Source organism: Leopardus geoffroyi, chromosome B3 (genome assembly GCF_018350155.1).
Source record: "Leopardus geoffroyi isolate Oge1 chromosome B3, O.geoffroyi_Oge1_pat1.0, whole genome shotgun sequence".
Lineage (NCBI taxonomy): Eukaryota > Metazoa > Chordata > Mammalia > Carnivora > Felidae > Leopardus > Leopardus geoffroyi.
The window spans coordinates 22,980,215-23,000,624 of NC_059337.1; positions in this window are offsets into that span (position 1 = coordinate 22,980,215).

The window sequence follows — 20,410 nt, forward strand, 5'->3', positions numbered from 1 at the left end:
AGCCACTGGCTGGGAAAATGAGAGGGCTGATTTTTTTTTTTTTTTTCCCATCAGTAGGACTCAAAGACTGGAGTTTTAGAGATATGCAAATTTGGCTGGGATAGAGCCCTGAGGGCACTGCCCTACTCCAGAAAAAAAAGGGCCACAAGCAACCCTAGGGCAGAAGGCATGATCTAAGGATCACCTAAGGCACACAGGGAGAAATGTTTGCTTTTTTTGGAGGGAATCCATGACAGGTGCCATTCTCAGAGTCCCCTCTCTGATAACAAAATAAGCCTTCAGGCACCATTTCCATTACCCACCCTTTAGCATAGGCACAGAGACATCTGCTGAAGGTGGCTAAATCTGACATTGGCTGTTTAGCCTGCTTTGCTCCAAATACCATGCCTCTGCCCTCTGGCATGACTGCCCTTTCTGGTCAAACCTGCATGGATCCCAACAGGGGAAGACTTTCCCCCAGAAAACCAGTACAGGTCCCTGCCACACAAGGTTTATAAAGTTTGGAGTTTTAAATGGGAGGCTTGGCTTGATAGAAGCCTAAGTGCACTAGGCTGCTCCAGGCAGCAAGCAAGGCAGAGACAGACAGAGTGAAAACAGTGAGCTGAAAAATGACTGGGAGTCACAAAAGGAAATTATTTGCTCTTCCATGAGTGCTTCCCTGAAAGGAGCAAGCACAAGTACCCTTTCTGAAGACAAAAGAGCTGTCTGGTGCCATTTCCCTCCCCCACCCCTCAGCATAAACCAACTGCAGTAAATACCACAGCACCAACACTGGCTGACTAACCTGCTTACACCAAGTCCTGCTTACCGGCACACTGCTGACAATGTCTTTCTCAGGGAACTATGCCTAAGGACCAGCACAGTTGGCACATTCTCTCAGAAGACCAGAAGAACACCCTCACCCCCCCACACACAGAAACCATGTCTACTGACCATAGAGTCCTGCAAAGCTTCAGTTCTAGTGGAAATAGCATCAGGTATCTTTTAAACAGCAGACCAAAACACACTTAGTTAAAACTCACCAAACTCTGGCCAAGATCCAAACACTGTCCACTGCAGACAAGGAGAACCTCTGTAGATGACTGACCTGAGGGACACAGCAGCCAAAACACAGCAGCAGAGCACATGAAGCACACACCAGACATTCCCTGAAGCACCAGCCCCTGGACACTATATGATCTCTTCTTCATAAAGCCATTACTCTGAGGAGAAGGAAAAACAAAAGGCCTTTCTAAAACACAGAAGACAGAGACATAAACAAAATGCCAAGAAGTGGGAATTCATCCCCAAGAAAGAGCAAGAAAAGGTCATGGCCAGAGATCTAATTGAAAGAGATATAAATAATATGCCTGATGGAGAATTTAAACAACTGTCATAAGGGTATTAGGTGGGCTTTAGAAAAGCATGGAAGACATCATGGGTACACTTACAACAGAGAGAAAAGAGTTAAAAACTCAGGCAGAAATGAAAAATAATAATAACTGAGATTTGAAAGAGACTGGTTGTAATGACCACAAGAATGGAAGAAACAGAAAAATTAATAAGTGATCCAGAAGGAGGATAATAGAAAATAATGAAGCTGAAGAAAACAGAAAAAAGAATGATGGATAATGGAAGTAGACTTATGGAACTCAGTGACTCCATCAAATGAATAACATTGTATGATAAGAGCTCCAGAAGAAAAAGAGAGAGAAAAGGGATCAGAAGGTTTATTTGAGAAAATAATAACTGAAAACTTCCCTCATCTATGGAAGGAAACAGAAATCCAAATCCAGGAGGCACAGATAATTCCCATCAAAATTAACAAAAGCAGGCCAACACCAATACATATTATTGTTACATTTGCCAAATATAGTGGTAATGAAAAATCCTAAAAGCAACAAGACATAGTAAGTCCCTAAACTACAAGGGAAGGCCCATAAGACTAACTGAAGATTTCTCAGCAAAATTTGGAAAGCCAGAAGGGAATGGCATGACATATTTCATGTGCTGGAGGGAAAAATATGCAGCCAAGAATACTCTATTCAGCAAAGCTATCATTCAGAATAGAAGGAGAGGTAGTTTCCCAGACAGACAAATGCTAAAGGAATTCATAACAACTAAACCAGTCCTGTAATAAATGTCAAAGGGGACTCTTTCAAAGGGAAGGAAAGACCAAAGTGGCAAAGACCAAAAAGGAACAGAGAAAATCTCCAGTAACAACAACAAAACAAGTTATAAATGGTACAAAATACATATCTGTTAATAATTACTCTGAATGTAAACAGACTAAATGCTCCAACCAAAAGACATAGGATGTCAGAATGGATTTAAAAAAATCTATAAGCTGCCTACAAGGGACTTATTTAAGACATAAAGACACCTGCAGATTGAAGGTGAGGGAATGGAGAAACACTTATCATGAAAATGGACATTAAAAAAAAAAGGCTGGATTAGCAATACTTACCTCAGACAAACTAGATGTTTTTTTTTTTATCACTTATTTATTTATTTTGAGACAGAGAGAGTGAGACAGGAAGGAACAGACAGAGAGAGGATGACAGACATTCCCGAGCAGCCTCCATGCTGTTAGTGCAGAACCTGATGTGGGGCTTGAACTCACAAACTGTGAGATCATGACCTGAGCCAAAATCAAGAGTCAACCCTTTAGCTGACTGAGCCACCAGGTGCCCCCAGACAAACTAGATTTTAAACCAAAGAGAGTAACAAGAGATGAAGAAGGGCACTATATAATAATTAAGGCATCTATCCATCATGATATATCCATCAGATATAATAATTGTAAAAATTTATACCCCCAACATATGAGAACACAAATAGATAAATAACAAACATAAAGAAATTCAATGATAATAATACGATAATAGTAGGGGACTATAACACCCACTTAAATCAAGGAATATATCATCTAAGCAGAAAATCAACAAAGAAACAATGGCTTTGAATGACACACTGGATCAGATGGACTTAACAGACATTCAGAACATTTCATCCTAAAGCAGCAGAATACACACACTTTTCAAGTGCACATGAGACATTCTCCAGAATAGATCACATATTAGGTCATAAATAAGGCCTCGAGAAATACAAAAAGATCAAGATCATACCATGAATATTTTCTGACCACAACACTATAAAACATGAAGTTAACCACAAGAAAAAAAAATTGGAAAGACCACAAATACATGGAGGTAAAACAACATGCTACTAAAGAAGAATGGGTCAACCAGGAAATTAAGGAATACATTTTTAAAAAGTGCATGGGAACAAATGAAAATGAAAACATGATGGGGGCATCTGGGTAGCTCAATTAAGTGTGGACTCTTGGTTTTGGCTCATGTCATAATCTCACAGTTGGTGTGTTTGAGCTCTGCATCAGGGTCTGTGTTGACACTGTGGAGCCTGCTTGGGATTCTCTTCCTTTTTCTCTCTGCCCCTCCCCTGCTCATGCTCTCTCTCTCACTCTTTCTCAAAATAAATAAATAAACATTAAAAAAAGAAAAGAAAACATGAATAACCAAAAACCTTTGTGATACAGCAAAAACAGTCATATCATAAGAGAGCAATACAAGCCTTCCTCAAGAAGCAAGAAAATCTCCAATAAACAACCTAACCTTACACCTAAAGGAGTTAGAAAAAGAACAACAAATGGAGGCTACAGGCCACAGAAAAAGGGAAATAATAAAGATTGGAGAATAAATAAATGATATAGAAACCAAGGAAAAAAAAAACAGAATAGATCAATGAAATCAGGAGCTGGCTCTTTGAAAAAAAAATAATAAAATTGATAAACCTCTAGGAAGACATATCAAAAACAACAAAAAAAGGACTCTGCGAATAAAATCACAAATAAGAGAATAGAAATAACAACTAACACCACAGAAATACAAACAATTATGAGAATAGTATGAAAAACAATACACCAACAAATTGGACAATCTGTAAGAAATGGATAAATTCCTAGAAATATATAAACTACCAAAACTGAAACATGGGGAAATTGAAATCTTGAACAGACCAATAACCAGCAATGAAATTGTACTAGTAATAAAAAAAAATCTCCCAACAACAAAACTTCCAGGGCTAGATGGCTTCATAGGTGAATACTACCAAATATTCAAAGAATAGTTAATATCCATTCTTCTCAAATAATTCCAAAAAGAAAAATTGAAGGAAAACTTCCAAACTCATTCTATGAGGCCATAAGTACCCTGGTTCCCAAACCAGACAAAGACTCCCACAAAAAAAGGGAACCAGAGGCTAATATCCTGGAGGAACATGAATGCAAAAATTCTTAACAAAATACTAGCAAACCAATTCTAACAGTACATTAAAAGATCATTCACAAAAGGGAGGGGGGATGCCTGGGCGACTCAGTCAATTGAGCATCAGACTTTGGCTCAGGTCGTGATCCCATGGCTTGTCAGTTTGAGTGCCATTCTGGGCTCTGTGCTAACAGCTCAGAGCCTGGAGCCTGCTTCAGATTCTGTGTCTCTTTCTCTACTCCTCCCCTGCTCACACTTTGTCTTTCTCTCAAAAATAAATAACCCTATAAAAAATGATTATATACCACAATCAAGTGGAATTTATTCCTGGGTTTCAAGGGTGGTTCAGTATTTGAAAATGAATCAACGTGTTACACTACATTAATAAAAGAAAGGAGAAGAAACATATGACCCTCTCAACAGAAGCAGAAACAGCATTGGACAAAGAACAACATTCATTCATAATAAAAATCCTCAACAATTTAACTTTTTAAAAAATTTTAATGTTTATTTATTTTGAAAGAGAGAGCAGGGGAGGGACAGAGGGAGAGGGAGAGAGAGAGAGAGAGAGAGAGAGTAAGAATCCCAAGCGGGCTTTGCTCTGCCAGTGCAGAGCCCAATGTGGGGCTTGAACTCTCAAACTGTAAGACCATGACCTGAGCTGAAATCAAGAGTCAGATGCTTAACTGACTGACCCACCCAGACATCTTAACAATGTAAGATTAGAGTGAGCATACCTCAACATAATAAAGGCCATACATGAAAAACCCACAGCGAATATTATCCTCAATTTTGAAAAACTGAGAGCTTTTTCTCTAAGGAAAAAGACAGGCATGTCCTCTCTCATCACTGTTACTTAACATAGAACTGGAAATCCTAGATTCAGCAATCTAACAACAAAAATAAATAAAATATAACCAAATCACCCAGGAAGAAGTCAAACTTTCACTATTCACAGATGACATGATACTCTGAATAGAAAAATCCAAAAGACTCCACCAGGAAACTTCTGTAACTGATATAGAAATTTAGTAAAGTTGCAGAACACAAAATCACTGTATAGAAATATATTGAATTTCTATACACCAATAATGAAACAGCAGCAAGAGAAACCAAGGAAGTGATCCAATTTACAGTTACATCAAAAACCATAAGATACTTAGGGTAACCTAACCAAAGAGGTAAAAGATTTGTGCTCTGAAAACTACAGAGCACTTATGAAGGAAATTGAAGCGGACAAAAATAAATGGAAAAAACATTATATGCTCATGTAATGGAATAATAATAATTGTTAAAAATGTCTATAGTACCCAAAACAAAAACTGTACAGTAAATGTGTAGACATTTAATGCAATCTCTATCAAAATACCACCATCATTTTTTCAGAGAGATAGAAAAATAAACCTAAAATTTATATGGAACCACAAAAGACCCCAAGAGGCTAAATAATGTTGAAAAAGAAAACAAAAGCACAAGATAACCTAATTCTTGCCTTCAGGTTATCTAACAAAACTATACTGATCAAGATGGAATGGTACTTCCACAAAAACATACAAACAGATCAATGGAACAGAATAGAAAACCCTGAAATGGACCCACAACTATATGATCAATTAATCTTTGACAAAGCAGAAAAGAATATCCAGTGGCAAAAAGACTGTCTCTCCAACAAATGGTGTTGGGAAAACTGGACAGCAACATGCAAAAGAATGAAACTGAATCACTTTCTATAGCATACATAAAAATAAATTCAAAATGGATGAAATACCTGAATAAGTGACAGGAACCATCAAAATCCTATAGAAGAACACATGCAGCATCCTCTTTGACCTCAGCAGTAGCAACATCTTACTAGATCTGTCTCCAAAAAAGCAAAACTGAACTTTTGGATTTAATTAAAATAAAAGTCTTCTGCATAGCAAAGGAAATTATCAACAAAACTAAAAGGCAACCTACAGAATGGGAGAAGATATTTGCAAATGACATATATGATAAAGGGCTAATATCCAAAATATATAAAGAACTTATAAAACTCAACACCCCCTCAAATATAATCCAGTTAAAAAATGGGCAGAAGACATGAATAGACCTTTTACCAAAGAAGACATACATACCGCTAACAGACACACAAAAAGATGCTCAATAGCACTGATAATCAGGGAAATGAAAATAAAGCTACAGTGAGATACCACTTCACGCTTGTCAGAATGGCTAAAATCAACAACACAAGAAACAATGTGTTGGAAGGGATGTGCAGAAAGGGGAACCCTCTTGTACTATTGATGGAAATATAACCTGGTGCAGCCACTCTCATAAAGTTAAAAATAGAACTCCCCTATGATCCAGCAATTGCACTGCCAGGTATTTACCCAAAGGATGCAAAAATATATATTTGAATGGGACACATTAACCCTGATTGTTATAGCAGCATTATCAACAATAGTCGAATTATGGAAAGAGCCTAAATGTCCATCAGTCGATGAGTGGATAAAGAACTGTGCCTAATCTTTGGAACACAGCTAAATCAACATCAAATCAGTTTGAACAACTAGGATATCAATCTGAGGATTAAGAAAACAACCTGCATGATTGGAGGGACAGAATGTGGCAGATGGAAGCTTCAGAGCTGTGAATTAGGGAGAGAAAAGCTGCGGTGTTGCAGCGAGAAGGGAAACCTTTTTGAGGAGAGTGGTCAGGGAGAGAGTGAGAGTGTAGGGAGTGAGTGACCTGTAGGATATGTGCAAGACTCCGTGGTGTGGGGATCTCCTGGGTCACACTGGGAGAGATCATTCCCCTTCCGGGTATACATTTGGAAGAGTGATTTTTGCCTCCCCAAGGACAAAAGTCCTTGAGAGACATTGAGCAGCTTATTCAACAGCAGGGAACAGAGACATGTGTAGATGGAAGATATCCTAGTCACAGCTTTTCACTGTGTGCCACGATAGACTCCAACCACTGGGTGTGCACTATGCAACTACTTTTCTGGGACAGAATGGTGAAAGGTGCTCCATGAGTCTCCCTCTGGAGGAGGGAGGTGGGTCTGCATTTTCCTGGGCCCCTTAAGATTTGGAATTTTGAATCTGAGATGCCTGCCGGAGATAAAACACAGGAGCACTGTGAAACTCGGCGTGCTCTCAGGCACAGACAGGTTAAGGACAGGAATCTGATGAAAGCCTGGAATACTTTTCTGTGAGGGTCTCCTGAATAGAGACAGACCTGAGTTTCCCTCACGGAGGATTAAGAGGGCAGGATGACGCCATTTTCCACCCACCCCATGCCCACCAGCATGGTCAGACTTCAGAGAGAAACATAGCACTGCCTAGTGGAGGCCTGAGTCACTTACACCAAGCACGACCCACTTCTGCGTTCCAGGCACATCTCAGCAGGGCAAATTAGCCTCAGAACCAGAGGAGCAGGCCCCTTACTCAGAAAAACAGGACAAATCCCTTCCACCCACTTAGTCCATGGACCATAGTGTGCTGCAAAGTCTCACCTCTACCGGAAACTGGATCTAGCTTAATTTAGGTTTCTTTTTCTTTGTTCATTTTCTTTGCTTCTATTTTTGTTTATGTTTTTTTCTGTATTGACTTTTTTCCTACCTTTCTTTTTCTTTCTTGGATACAGCAAAAGCAAAGATGTTTTATTATATTTTATTTTCTTTATCATTTTTAAAATTAATTTTTAATTTTTTTTACTTGTCTTTTTTCTCTTTTCTATCAAGCTTCTCTTCTTTAATTTCTTTTATTTTTTTTTAATTTATTTTTGAGAGAGAGAGACAGAGACAGACAGAGCATGAGCAGGGGAGGGGCAGAGAGAGAGGGAGACACAGAATCCAAAGCAGGCTCGAGGCTCTGATCTGCCAGCATAGAACCTGATGTGGGGCTCGAACTCATGGACTGTGAGATCATGACCTGAGTCGAAGTCATATGCTTAACAATGAGCCATCCAGGTGCCCCTCTGTCATGCTTCTCTTAACAAGAAGACCAAAAAACACCTAGGATCTAGTTTCCTTTATTTCATTTTGTTTTGTTTTGTTTTTAAAATTTAAATTTAATTATTTTATTTTATTTTATTAATTTTTCTTCCTCCAAAATGACAAGATGGAGGAATTCATCCCAAAAAAGAGAACAGGAAGAAATGATGGCTAGGGATTTAATCAACAGTTATAAGTAAGATGTCTAAACTAGAATTTAAAACGGCAATTATAAGAATATTAGGTGGGGTTGAAAAAAGCATAGAAGACACCAGAGAATCCCTTCCTCCAGAGATAAAAAAGCTAAAATCTAATGAAGCTGAAATTAAAAATGCTATAACTGAGATGTAATCTCGAATGGATGTCATGACAGTGAGGATGGACAGAGCAGCAAATCAGTGATACAAAATATAAAATTATGGAAAATAATAAAGCTGAAAAGAAGAGGGAGACAAAGGAAAAAGATAATGAAACAAGACTTAGAGAATTTAGCTACATATTAAAGAGGAATAATATTCATATCATATGAATCCCAGAAGATGAAGAGAGATAAAATGGGAGATAAGGTTTATGTGAGAAAATTATAGCTGAAAACTTCCCTAATCTGGGGAAAGACACAGGCATCAAAATCTAAGAAGCACAGAGAAATTCAATTAAAATTAAATTAAAATCCCATTAAATTCAACAAAAGCTGACTATCATCAAGGCATACCATAGACAAATTCACAAAATACACAGACAAAGAATAAATCATGAAAGCCACAAGGGTAAAAGAAAAGTACAAAACTTACATGTGAATACAAATCAGATTGCGTCAGATCTGTCCACAAACTAGGCAGGCCAGAAAGCAGTGGCAGGATATATTCAATGTGCTGATTGGGGAAATTATGCAGCCAGAAATTCTTTATCCAGCAAGACTGTCATTCAGAATAGAAGGAGAGATAAAGAGTTTCCCAAAGAAAACCTAAAGGAATTCATGACCACGAAACCAGCCATGCAAGAAATTTTAAGGGAGACCCTATGAGTGGAAAGCAGCAAAGACTACAAAAGACCAGAGAACAAAGAAACATGAAATCTACAGATAACACAGTGGCACTAAATTCGTATCTTACAATAATCACTCTGAATGTAAATGGACTAAATGCCCCAATCAAGAAGTAGGGTATCAGAATGGATCAAAAAACAAGGTCCATCTCTTTGATGCCTATAAGAGACTCATTTTAGACCCAGATATGTGCAGATTGAAAGTGAGGGAATGAAGCACCATCTATCATGCTAGTGGACAATAAAAGAAAGTTGGAGTAACCATACTTGTATCAGGCATACTAGATTTTAGGCCAAAGTCTGTAACAAGAGATAAAGAAAGGCATTATATCATAATTAAGAGGTCTATTCACTAAGAAGATATAACTATGGTAAATACGTATGCCCTTAACTTGGAGCACTCAAATAAATAAATCAGTTAACAAGAAAAATAAAGAAAGTCATTGATTATAATACAATAATATCAGGGGACTTTAACATCCTGCTTACAGCAATGGACAGATTACCTAAGCAGAAAATCAATAAGGAAACAATGGCTTTGAATGATACACTGGACCAAATGGATGTAACAGATATATTTAGAACATTTCATCCTAAAGCAGCAGAATACACATTCTTCTCAAGTTCACATGGAACATTCTTCAGAATAGACCACATATTGAGTCACAAATCAGTGCTCAACAAATACAAAAAGATCAAGATTGTTTCACGCATATTTTCAGACCACAATGCTATGAAACATGAAATCAACCATAAGAAAAAAATATGGAAAGACCACAAATACTTGGAGATAGGTACATCCAATAAAGAATGAATAGGTTAATCAAGAAATTAAAAAGGAAATAATAAAGGGGTGCCTGGGTGGCTCAGCTGAAGTGTCCAACTTTAGCTCAGGTTATGATCTCGTGGTTCACAAGTTCAAGCTCCACGTCAGGCTCTGTGCTGACAGCTCAGAGTATGGAGCCTGTTTCGGATCTGTGTCTCCTACTCTCTCTGCTCCTCCTCCGCTCATCTCTGTCTCTGTCTCTCTCTCTCTTTCTCTCTCAAAAATAAATAAAACATTATTTAAAAAAAAGGAAATAAAAAAGTACATGGAAGCCACTGAAATTGATAATATGACATTCTAAAACCTTTGGGATGCAGCAAAGGCGGTCATAAGAAGGAAGTACATATCAATCTAGGTTTTCCAAATGAAGGAAGAGATGTCTCAAAGAACCTAATCTTCCACCTAAGGGAGCTAGAAAAGGAACAGCAAATAAAGCCCAAAACCAGTAGAATAAGGGAAATAATAAATATTACAATAGAAATCAATGATACTGACATTAAAAAAGAACATACCAATGAAACTAGGAGCTGGTTCTTTGAAATAATTTTAAAAAATGATAACCCCCTAGCCTGACTTATCAAAAAGAAAAAGGAAAGGACCCAAATAAATAAAACCATGAATGAAAGAGGAGAGGTCACAACCAACACTGCAGAAATACAATCATTTTTAAGAGAATATTATGAGCAATTATATGCCAGCAAATGGAGCAATATGGAAGAAACTGATATATTCACAGAAACATATAAACTACCAAAACTCAAACAAGAATAAATAGAAAATTTGAACAGACCCATAACCAGTAAAGAAATTGAATCATTAATAAAAAATCTCCCAACAAGATTTTAGGGCCAGATAGCTTCCTAGGGGAATTCTACCAAATATTTAAAGAAGAATCAATGCTTATTCTTTTGAAACTGTTCCAAAAAAAAAAAAAATAGAAATGGAAGAAAAACTTCCAAACTCATTCTATGAGGGCAGCATTACCTTCATTCCAAAATCAAAGACCCCACTAAAAAGGAGAATTACAGACCAATTTCCCTGATGAACATGGATGTAAAAATTCTCAACAAGGTAACAGAGAATCAAATCTAGAAATACATTAAAATAATTATTCACCACAATCAAGTGGGATTTATTCCTGGGCTGCAGGGGTGGATCAATATCTGCAAATCAATCACCAATAAATTTCTAGAACTGACACATGAATTTAGCAAAGTCACAGGTTATAAAATCAATGTACAGTAATCTGTTGCATTTATATATGCCAATAATGAAGTAGCAGAAAGAGAAATTAAAGAATCAATCCAATTTTTAATTGCACCAAAACTCATAAGATACCTAGGAATAAACCTAACCAAAGAAGTAAAAGATCTGTATGCTGAATACTATAGAACACTTATGAAAGAAATTGAAAGACACAAAGAAATGGAAGAACATTCCATGCCCATGGATTGGAAGAATAAACATTGGTAAATATATTAACTAAATATGTTAAACTATATGTTAACAAATATATGTTGAAATGTTTATGCTACCCAAAGCAATCTACACATTCAATTAATAACTATCAAAATAACACCAGCACTTTTCACAGAGCTAGAACAAAAACTTATTTGCTATTATTAGCGTCTTAAGAATTTTATTGTAAATGTATGTTATTTTAACAGAGAAAATATAGATTTGTGGAGGAGTTTATTATTTTATTTTTCCCCTTTAAGTACTAGTGCAGTTAATTGCACTAACAGATTTTTAAATCACTTTTAGAAACACCTTTATTATAAGCATTCTTAAATACTTATTTATGTGCATTATAGAATGGATATAGCCTTAATTCACTGATATAACACTGTTCTCGATGCAGTTTGCAAGTAGCTTTCTTAGAAACATACTTACTACAAGTGTTCTCAAACAATTCTCTATGTGCATTTCAGAATAGACATCACTTACATTTACTCATATAACAGTGTCCTAAATGCATCATGTGAATTCTTTTGTTAGAAATGTCTTAATTTACATGATTACAGAATGGGCATAAGTTCCATGCACTAATATAACACTGTTCTCAGTGCAGCTTGTATGCAGTATATTAGGAACATCTTTACTGCAGGTGTTCTTTAAAAGTTCTCTAAGTGCTTTACAGAAGGGCTATATACTTCTTTCACTGATGTAACACTATTTTAAGTGCAGTTTGCAGTTGGTGTTCTGAGAAATATCTGTGCATGCAAATAAGCTCTTTAATTCTTTTTATTAAGATACACTTAACACACACCATTATATTAGTTTCTGCCAAACAAACATACTGCTTCAATATTTGTATACATTGCAAAATGGTTACCACAATAAGCCTAGTTAACATTCATCAACACAGTTATAATTTTTTATGAGAACTGTCTTATCAACTTTCAAATATACAATACAATATTGTAGTATTATTAACTATAGTCACCACATTGCACATTACATCCCCAGGACTTATTTATTTTATGACTGGAAGTTTGTACCTTTGACCACCTTCACCTACTTTGCTCCTTCCCCACCTGCTGCCTCTGGCAACCACCAACCTGTTCTCTGTATCTGTGGAGTTTTTAAAATTTGCTTTCAAATATAGACATTATCTTAAATCAAAAGAGTTAACCTTTCTTTGCTGTTATGTATTATCCTTTTATAGACCATTGGACTTTACTGTTAATTTTCTATTAATTCACATCAAAGTTTATGAGCAACAGGGGTCTCTAATGTTTCTTCTTACATATTTAATGGGATTTATTGTGAATCCATCTGGGCCTAAAGTTTTGTAAGAAGGCATTTAATTAAAATTACTTTTCTTTAACAGCTAGCATGCTATTCCTATTTCACATTTACTCTGATTTTACTTTTATAATCTGTGTTTTCTAGGAAGTTGCCCATTTCACCTACATTTTCATATTTAATGGCCTTTATCATCTCCTTAAAGTATATATGAACAGTGGAAATATCACTGTTATCAATTCTTCATATTGGATACTTGAGTAATCCCTGTGTGTTTTTGTTGTTGTTGTTGTTGTTTGTTTTCAGTGAAGCACTCCAGAGGTTTAGGCACATTACTAATCCTATTAAATAATCAACCTCTGGCTATTCTCTTTGTTATATGTTTGTTTTCTTTTATTAATTTATGTTCTTATTTTTGTTGTTTCCTTCCATCTATTTTCTTTTGGTTAAAATTACTTTTTTGTTATTGTTGTTGTTACTACCCAGAGAGTGAATATCAGAAATAACCAGACTTTCTCATTTTCTTTTTTTTTTAATTTTTTAAGGTTTTTATTTATTTTTAAGACAGAGAGAGAAGAGAATGAGTGGGGATGGGGCAGAGATAGGGAGACACAGAATCCGAAGCAGGCTCCAGGCTCTGAGCTGTCAGCACAGAGCCCAACGCGGGGCTCGAACTCACGAACCGTAAGATCATGACCCGAGCAGAAGTCAGACGCTCAACTGGCTGAGCCACCCAGGCGCCCCTCTCATTTTCTAATATATTCCTTTTAAGGTATAGAATTTCCTCTAAGGAGTACTGATTTCCATAAATCATAGACAAATTTTTATATAGGCAACTTAATTGTTAATCAAATCATAGTGTTTTCTGATTTACTTTGTGATTTTTTTCTTTGAATTTGGGGTTATTTGGAAATATAGGTATCAATATTTCAATATAGAAATGATTTTCTAGTTACATTTTGTTATTGATTTCTGGCTTCAAATTTATATTGGAGTAGGGAAATATATTCTGAATTATTTCAATCCTTTGAAATTATTGAGGTATTCTTTAGGCCCAATAAGTTGTTAATTGTCAGAGGTGCCTGGTGTGTAATTTTCACAGACTAAATTTGATAGATATAATGCTTTCATAAACATTCATTAGGTCAGTATATTAATTATGTATCAAAATCTCTAAAGCCTTGCTGGGTTTTCTCCCTTTTGCTTATTTAATCAATTACATCTCTGCTCTCTAGTGGCCAGAAATATTAATGTGCTTTCTTAAAATTATATGTGGGAGACCAATGACATCGACTGGTCAGTTAGGTATGATTGTTCACAATTCTCTTTAAAACTACCTACATGTTTTGGAGGAGGAAAGGAACAGGGTAAGAAACTTTGAAAATTATATGAATATTTTTATATTTAAAAAAATAAAAAGCATTCCTCTAAGAAGCCAAAAGTTAGATGAATTCTGTCCTATTATCCTAGTGGCCACGTTTTGTAGGTCTGAGTATACCTATGGCACAGTGTCTATTCCCTTTTCCTAAAGTGGAAGGTGGCGAGAAGACTCCAATATTACTGTGGGATATTTTCTCCCCTTCTCTGTCTTCTTGTTGACTTTTTTTTTTTAACTTCTGGAAATGAAGCTTTTCTTTCCTTATTGAGGCTAAAAATTTCCTTTATGAGGCTATACATTTAGCCTCTAAGCATGGCTTTAGTTGCATATTAAATATTTTAATATGCCATATTTTCATTGTTGTTCAGTTGAAAATATTTACCAATTTTCTTTGTGATTTTTTCCTGAAAGAGATAAAGAAAGCAGGAGAGAGGCAGAGGGAAAGGGAGTGAGAGAATCTTAAGCAGGCTCCATGCTCAACATGGAGCCAGATGTGGGGTTCGATTTCATAAACCTGAGATCATGATCTGAGCTGAAATCAACTGACTCGGTCACTCAGGCACCTTTGTGATTTCTTTTTGTAATTCATGGGTTATTTAGGTTACTAAATAATAATGTGTTAAGACATATTAGCTGTTTCCTCAATCAGCAAAACTAAAAGGTAACTGACAGAATGGGAGAAGATATTTGCAAATGACATATCATATAAAGGGTTAGTATCCAAAATCTATAAAGAACTTATCAAATTCAACACCCAAAAGACAAATAATCCAGTGAATAAATGGGCAAAAGACATAAATAGACACTTCTCCAAAGAAGACATCCAGATGGCCAACCAACACATGACAAAATGGTCAACATCACTCATCATCACAGAAATACAAATCAAAACCACAATGACATACCACCTGACACCTGTCAGAATGGCTAACATTAACAACTCAGGCAACAACAAGTGTTGGCAAGGATGCAGAGAAAGAGGATCTCTTTTGCATTGTTGGTGGCAATGCAAGCTGGTGCAGTCACTCTGGAAAACAGTATGGAGGTTCCTGAAAAAACTAAAAATAGAACTACTCTATGACCCAGCAATTGCACTACTAGGCATTTGTCCACGGCACATAGGTGTGCTGTTTTGAAGGGACACATGCACCCAATGTTTATAGCAGCACTATCAACAATAGCCAAAGTATGGAAAGAGCCTAAATGACCATTGATGGATGAATTGATAAAGAAGATGTGGTATATATATACAATGGAATATTATTCAGCAATCAAAAAGAATGAAATCTTGCCATTTGTAACTGCATGGATTGAACTGGAGGGTATTATGCTAAGTGAAATTAGAGAAAGACAAATATCATATGACTTCACTCATATGAAGACTTTAAGAGACAAAACAGATGAACATAAGGGAAGGGAAACAAAAACAATATAAAAACAGGGAGGGGGATAAATGGAGAACAAATTGAGGGTTACTGGAGGGGTTGTGGGAGGGGGAATAGGCTAAATGGGTAAGGAGCACTAAGGAATCTACTCCTGAAATCATTGTTTCACTATATGCTAACTAATTTGGATGTAAATTTTAAAAACTAAAAAATTAAATTAAAAAAAAAAAAGGACACATTAGCTGTTTCCTAAGTCCCTCAAATACTTACTTCATATGTTTGTCCAGTTTCTATCATTGTTGTGGATGGAAATATTGGCCTTATGTAAACTATTTAATCTGGTTAGAAATTTAAATTTAAGTGTGTTTTTGTGGATCCTGAGAAACTTAACAGAGGACCATGGGGGAGGGGAAAGGGGAAAAAAAGTTACAGAGAGGAAGGGATGCAAACCATCAGAGACTCTTAAATACTGAGTCCAAACTGAGGGTTGACAGGGGTGGGGGAAAGGGGAAAGGGTGATGGGCATTGAGGAGGGCACCTATTGGGATGAGCACTGGGTGTTGTATGGAAACCAATTTGGAAATAAATTATATTTAATATAAAAAAGAAAAAAAGTATGTTTCAGATCTGTAAAATATATCAATATGAAAATTTAAAAAAATTTTGTTACCCATGCTAAAGTATACACATACATGAATTCTTAGCACTTATAGAAATGCATCCAGAAAATTTCTTAAATTTTCAGTGCTTAATTATGATACAGATAATTTGGTGTAATTTTATAATGAGAGTAATTTTATGATACTATAATTGAGTTGCTTGAGGAGCATGTACACCTTTTTAAATATAGTATTGAAATATGGAATCAGAAAGGCATTTTTGAGTAACTTTCTTATTATCTATTCATTCATGATGAATAGATATGAATTCCTCAAAATAGCCCACCCATTCATAGAATGAGATAACAGAGTCCTGCTCCACATAGAATTTCATTACAATCACAAGTGGTGAGGGGAAAAATATACTGCACAAAGGCACCTAAAACTGATTATATATACAATATATACATTATATATATATATATATATATATATATATATATATATATTTTACCTAGCTTTAAAGCTTGACTCTTTTTTTCAGCTTATTGAAGTATAACTGATATACAAAACTGCACATAATTGACATATAAAATTTGGTGAGTTTGAATTCTGAACTAGAGTTGTCAAAAACTGCCTCTGAAAATTTCAAAATAAAACTCAGTTTGCTTGTTGGTGTGAGAAAATAAGTATTAATTCACTGACCTGTGCCAAAATCAAGAGTTGGATGCTTAAGAAACTGAGCCACCCAGGAGCCCCATGATTCTTTGGTTTTTAGTCAAAAGACATTTATGGAGATCTGAGACTATCCTTTTTAACAGGTAATACTCTAATTATTTCCTAAGAATTCACTCTTTTTGCAGCACCTGGGTGGCTCAGTTAGTTGAGCATCCAACTTCAGTTCAGGTCATGATCTCACGGTTCATGGATTCGAGCTCCACGTCGGACTCTGTGCCGACAGCTGGGAGCCTAGAGCCTGTTTTTCTATTCTGTGTCTCCCTTGCTCCTACCTCCTACCCCACTTGTGTTCTGTGTTCCTCTCTCTCAACAAAATAAATAAACATTAAAAAGATTAAAAAAAAATATTTATCTCCTTTAATACAGCAAACCTGTGAGATAATCACCCATATTGTTATTGCTATTATTACTATTCCTGCCATTTGCCAAATGAAGTAAAAGAGGGTGATTAATTTGCCCAAGATGAATCCTTCAGTTTGAAAGTTGTGGATTCCAGATTTGAACCCCTGATGCCTGAATCTAGACCTTTCCTTTTAATTCCTATCTCCACACCCCACATTAGTACCTAAACATTGGACCTGAAGCAGATGTGTTTGCTGAAGGAAATTACTTTGAGATAATTGTGCATCTTTTATATATGGGTATCAGGTATGTGGGCTGATCCCAGCAGGCCTGAGCTATTTGGAATAAAAGACTGTGAAGCCTCCTAGTTTTTTTCTATCCATCCCTACAGTCCATTTCTGAACTAGTCTCCTGCTTCCTGGGCTTTTATTAAGCTGCTGGATTGTGTCTCAGCCCTGCAGTGTTTATACCACCCCTGCAACTGCCCCCCTCCCCTCCCTTTTTCATTCTGTGGACTGAGTTTTTAGTGCAGCCTTCTCAAGTGGAACATTGTTTTCATTCATTCCAATTGGATATATAAATTCTGACCAGTGAGGAGCTCTTGTGCTGCCCTGAAGACTGATGTGTGCACAAGTTGGCCTTAGGTCACATTTCCTGAGGCCCTTGGTGTGTTTTTTGGGAAAAGAGCACTCAGCTGAGCCAAATAACTGGAGACATGATCAGATGTGTATTCTCAGAGACTGTGTGAAAATATCAGTGCTTAAAAAAATAAAACATAAAACATACGAAAAACAGGGCAGGAATATGGACTATGACAGTCAGAGACAATTCTCTGAGAATAGATATGTGACCCAGATGGGAAGAGTCTGCTTATTCTTTCAACATGCCCTGCCCCATTTCCAGTTGTTTCATCTCATATATTAAAATCATGGGGTACAATTTTAGTTTCTAATAGTGTATATGAAATATTTGCATTATAAAACTAGAACACATAGCTCACTATGAGATGTTAGGACATGAACACAATTGGGAGCCATTGAGGTGGGGTCTGAAAACAAATGCTGCCCCATGCCAGCTGCATAGCCTCAAGCAGGTTAGAAAATCTCCGTACCCTCATGCCTGAGGAGATGGGATGGTCAAATACTCTATAGAACTTCACTGTCCAATATAGTAGCTCCTAGCTCTATGTAGCTATTTAAATTAAATTTGAAATTAAATATTCAGTTCCTCAGTCATCCTAGCTGCATTTCAAGTGCTCAAGAGCCACATGGGGCTAATATCTACCCTACTGGATAGGACATACATAAAAATCAACACAGAACATTCTATGGACAGTGCTGGTCTGTAAAAAGTGGATCAAATATAAATTAAACACCATGCTGGGAACATATTATCATTTAGGAAATAACAGTTTTATATTCAAGATTCTTGTTTGTGAATCTGTGAAAAGCCTGCTATATAAACCCACTCTATGCTCCAAGTCTTTTCCCTGTGAAAATCTGAGGGGCTGTCAGAGAAACACCATTAACCAATGCATTTATGAGAGGAAAGAGAATGCAAGTTAGACTTTGGAAGAACTGGCATCACCAGTACAAAAATCAGTAACTATACAAAGAGGAAAATTCAAAATCACCAAGAGTTCCTACATTCATGGTGGAAAGCAGCAATATTCTCATAATTACCAAATTAGGAAAAGCTTACCTTTTGAAAATATTCTACTGCATGATCACAGTATCCCAATTTCTTTAAATCTTCCCAAATAAAAAAAATAATTTTAGTTTTTACAATGTTAAGTAGTTTAATTTCTAGGGTAGTTAACTTTTTATGTTGCTATCAATGTTTAGAATTTTAAGTGTTTAAATGTCATTAACTGAAATGGAAATATAACTGTTTGGTATATTGTACTTCTATCCAATGTCCTTGTTAAATATGCTTATTAAATCTAATGGCTTATCAATATTTTTTTAATTTTCTGCTGTCTCCTATTAATAATTCTTTTACAATTATAACATCTTTTATTTCTTTGCTTGCTTTATGGTACTGGCTAGGACTGACAATAATAAATAAAGAAAATTTTGCCTATTTATTTCAGATAGAAATCTTTAAAATCTTTCATTTAAGAATTATTTTTAATTACAGATTCAATTTATGTAATAGGCCAGTATTTCTTTTTTCTGCTCCTGTCATTTTTATTAATAGATGTGGCTCTAGAAATATGACCATTTTGTACAAATTTTCACACTTAATGGCTTAAACTTATTTCTGATATCCTATCACAATTTTTCATGTCTATTATTAATGTAGTGACACCACTTTTAAAATTCTCAATATTATTTGAGGCTTCTTCATTTTTTTCTTAGCAAATTTCATACGTCTCAATAATCCATTTAAAGGATTACACTGGATTCATTACACTACTTCAGGTTTATTTTTTCTTTATTATTTACTTCAATCTGACTTCTGTGCTTTCTCCCATTTTAAAATTTACACCATAAATCCTAAGAAATTCATTTTGGCAAACAAAATCCAATAATATATAAAATTATAAATCATCATAACACAGAAATGCTTATTTCTGAGGGAAAAATAGTAAATTTTTAAATATCTGAAAATCTATCAGTGTAAATAATCACATTAAGAGAATAAAGGAGGAAAATAATGTAAAATAATTTCTGAATGCAGAAAACTACAAGATAAAATTCAGCATAAATCCAGGATACGTACTCTTAGCACAGGAGGCCAATATATATATATATATACATATGTATATATATTATACATATATGTATTTATTAATCTACTAAAATATATTTGCAAGGGGACAAAGAGCTCACAGAGGAAATTAAAAAGCACCACTTGTGAGCAGAATGATAGAGAATGAATACATTATGAAAGGCTGGCCTGCCACAATACCATACAAACCTCAGTGAAAGAAAGAAAGGGAGACAAAGGATCACCATGAGTTAAACCAGCAAGAGAAAATAAAAGCCAGGGTCACACAGAGGACAGTGGCTTATTATGCCTGCATCAGGATCGTACGGATTCAGCAGCTTCTGCACAGTGGGAAGGGAGAATTGGAAATCACAATAAACTAAGACATCTGAAAGGCACT